This window comes from Corythoichthys intestinalis, chromosome 18 (genome assembly GCF_030265065.1).
Source record: "Corythoichthys intestinalis isolate RoL2023-P3 chromosome 18, ASM3026506v1, whole genome shotgun sequence".
Classification (NCBI taxonomy): Eukaryota; Metazoa; Chordata; class Actinopteri; order Syngnathiformes; family Syngnathidae; genus Corythoichthys; species Corythoichthys intestinalis.
In genome coordinates, this window is record NC_080412.1 from 48,114,535 (window position 1) to 48,118,661 (window position 4,127).

Sequence of the window (4,127 nt, forward strand, 5' to 3'; positions counted from 1 at the left end):
TGTCCTTTGATGGGTTGAAACAAAAAGCGTGGCGCCTTTGCCGAGTACTTGTAATAGTTGACCTAGACAAAGCGGTCACGGCTAAGTAAGGACCGATCCGCCGCTCGGAATTTACCCCCGCGTGTCAGAGCAACAAACAAGTCCGCGGGCGGGGGGCGAGCGGTCGGCAGGTCACCAGCTGAACGCGCCGCTCGGCTTTCACACGTGTTCGTCACGTGTCGGGGGCTTGCGCAACGGCCGGCCGAGACAATCCTCGCTAACGCCGGCTGTTCTTCAAACCTTTCCTGTCACTTATTCACCCCAAAAAAAACGGGCATTTTATTGTAAGTCTTGAGAAAAAACAGGTCGGAGCCAAATGACAATTCAAGTTGTACCGATACAAGTATCGGAAGGGGCCCCGATAAGTCATTCAAACGCAGACGTGGATATCGGCTCGTCCCGAGAAATAATATGTTCTCTCAGAGATTTGGTTTTCGACCGCCGGTCGCCATTCCAAAGTTGGCTGCCGTGCAGTTACAAACGCTGCTGAAGAAGATAAAGTGTTTTATCAGCCTTTTATTCCAGAAAGTCTTGTTGAATAGCGGTCTATTTGTTGCGATGGTGAATAAATGTACACGTTAAACAGGATTTGAAGTTTTGACATGACCCTCTATAAAGATGCAAGGCTGCCAACAGACACACGCAATTGCCTGTTTTCTCACGCACACACGCCACTCATCCAATTTCTCACGCATAAAAAACAATGGGATTTTGGGTCGGGACTCGTTCATTTCTTTTTCAAACTCTCCGACAGTAGATGGCGCTACTCGCCACTGTAACGCTATTTGCTGCTTAAACATCCTAGTTGCGATAGAAGAAGACCTTCAAGATGACAATCGCGGGAGAAACACGAATGGAGAAAGAATCTCTGAAGAAAGCCACAATCTGAAGATTACAGGCAGAGATTAGGTATGTTAAAGGCATGAAAATCACTCACCTTTCGGCGAAATTCGCCGTTTTGAAGTAAAAAAGGGATGACCTACGTGAATTGTGTAGATCCGAGGAGAACATTTTTTTTGGGGGGGGGGGGGGGGGGGCGTAAATCCATCTAACTAACTAACGACATGTTTTATTGAAGTTGCTAAACCTGTCGCAATATGGAATGAGTCCATTTATCCATTTGTAAATAAAAATGAGGGCGGTCATTTTCACGGCTGCGTTTCATCCCCGCGTGCATGCATACATTTGTGCGTGCGTGTAAATGACATATGAGACTCCATTTGTTGTGTCCAGATGTTTATTGGTCAACAACACGCCGTAGAGTTACAGTTCACACATACAAAATAAGGAAACATCTATATTAAACACTGTAAACATTAGCATTGCTACACTGAGACGAATGGGGAAAAAAGACAACTTACGTTAGCCTGCTATAAAACATAGTCTTTTCCAAAACACAAACTTGCGGTGAAAACAAGACGCTTCAAAGATGAAAAATCGCTGGTGAACAGCATGTGCAAATGAAATATATGACCCAAAAAATCTATTAGTGACACCACAAGCAATGACGAAAAGTGCTTTTTGCGGAGTGTAAAGTTGTTAGTGGTTTAGCAAACGTACTTCCGGTGAACATTTCAAAATAAATGCACAAAGTCGTAAACAAGGATTTCTGGAGTTAATCCCACATACATCAGAATTAATTCAATAATATGTAAATACTATTATACTACAGAATTTAGATTTTGCAGGAAGAATAACTTTAAAATGACACACTCTTTAAAATTGTGATTGGCAATTAATATAATTATTATAATACTATTAATTCAATTCAATGAATTCAATTTTATTTGTATAGCCCTCAATCACAACAGAAGTCTCAAAGGGCTTCACAGAGGCAATATGATACACAATTAGAAATGAAGCAACAAAGATGAATAGATACAGTTCAAGTCCTGGGTATCCCCTATCCTTAAGACCCTCCATGCCGGCAAGGAAAAACTCCAAAAACTCCAGAGTCAATTGGGAGAAAAATGAGAAACCTTGGGGAGTACCACAGTCAGGAGAGATCCACTCCCTGGTTTATATATATTATATATTATATATATATATAGTATATATAGTACTATAATAATGCTAGAATTTTTTTTTTTTAATAAGAATTGTTTTGAATAATGTCGGGAAGGTGAAGTCAGCGTTCTGAGTCTATTCACATTCCATTTTTTTGCACTAGTAAAGTGTATCAACTAAGCCTGCGCAATATATGGTCTTAACATCGCCATCGCAATGTGCGCATGCGGAATAGTCACATCGCCGGACGTGCACATTTTTTTCAACATTTAAACTTTTGTTTTACTTCATGTACGCAGCAAGTGTGCAGATCCTGGATTAAACTGAGTTGTAAAAATTAGGGCCGATGGCGCCATTTTTCAGAGCATCGGAATTTAAAAACAACATGTTTTTCTGCTTCGTGCTCATACAGCACCACAGTGTCTCACTCTCCCTCCCGCTAGGCAGCGCAACCAAACTGTTTTTCTTCGTCAACAGTGCAGCTGTCCCGAACGGAGCTATTGAAGTTGTTTGGTTCAAATTTTTTCGTTTGAATATCGTAATATAATATCGCAAACTCCCCATCAATCGCAATGATAGCTTTTTTCCAATATCGTTCAGGCCTCCTATCAGCATTTGACCTCAATTTTCATGTGTGATTGATTGTTGTTATTTACATGTTTGTTTGTACTTAAATAAAGAATTTGAGTCTTCCAAAATATTTTTGTGAATTAATAAGTATCAACAAAAATTTCATTGCTAAATTAGTAAAAAAAAAAATATATATATTAGTCGGCTGACTGATTGGGAGAAAATTAGTCGTTTGGGACAGCCCTATCGGAACATATTTCCTACACACCCTTCTCACCTTTTTAACCCCTGACCCATTTTCATGCCTGCATAGTTTATATAGTATTAGGCCGTGTTCACACTTGGCACTGCCTCCTGAGCGCCTTTAGAGCGAGTATTCTAAACAGAATTCTATCTTAAACGTTACCATACATAACGGTTAGTAACGTCGGTCAAGCAAGTAGGCTAACGTAGTCCATCGTTTGCATTTTAATTGATGTATTAAATTTGTAGAATAAAATGTTACTGGTATTAGCTTTGACATTTGAGGAAGAGGAGGAGGAGGAGGAGGCTCCTGAACCAGCAAGGCGCCGTTAATGGATGCATGACATCCTCCGCAAAAGGGAATCGCCGGGGCTTTCAATAACCTAGTCCGTGATCATTTCTAACTCATGTCATCTCACTCTGTGTTGTGTGAAATGGCAATGGCCAGTTATCCGACTGACACGAATGCCCCACAAACCACCAGAAAGCAGGGCACAAAACGGGTACAACGCCAAATCAATCTTAATTCCCTGATATTTGAGCCACCAACTTGTGTGCCTGCATGCGGGGCAAAATTTTGCTCACCCCCAACAAAATCTCACTCCAAGGTTTTTCTAAAAGTTGGCAGCTCTGAAGATGGGTTAGGTTAGTTAGATGGAGGGGAAAGTGGAAAAAGCAGGGGAGGGAGGGAGGGAGGGAGGGAGGACGGAGGGGTTGAGGAGGCAGAGTTACACAACAGAGGCAGTTGGAGTGGAGATCGTGGCGGCTCTGTCACCAGCTTGGCTGGATTTATCCTTGTGTGAAAAAAACGACGCTCTCGCCATCTGCAAAACTTGCAGTGTAGTAGTTCCACCAGGCGGAAAAAAAGCGTCCTCATTCAACACCACTGAACCCGATCGGCCATTTAAAGCTGCGTCATAAAGATTTTTGGAACGAATACGAGCCCGCCGCTAGCGTGAATGCTAAAGCTAATGTAAGCGCGCATAAACGAAGCTAAGCTACGGGGCTTGTGACGACGGAGAGACGCCGCGGCCTTCCCGGAATCGGGTTGTTTGGGAATGCAGCTCAAAGCGGACGGTAAACGCCATCTAGGGCTATCGAGTCCGATAGTCGACAAGTACCCGTTTTCCGACGGAGCCCGCCGGTTCGGGCAGGGCGGGCCGAGCCCGGTTCCCTGGCGGGGGACCTCCGGCGAACACCCCGGTGTCGCGAGCGTTCCCCCACGGCGTGCGGGAGGCGAGGCGCGCGCCTCCGTCCGAAACAGAGCC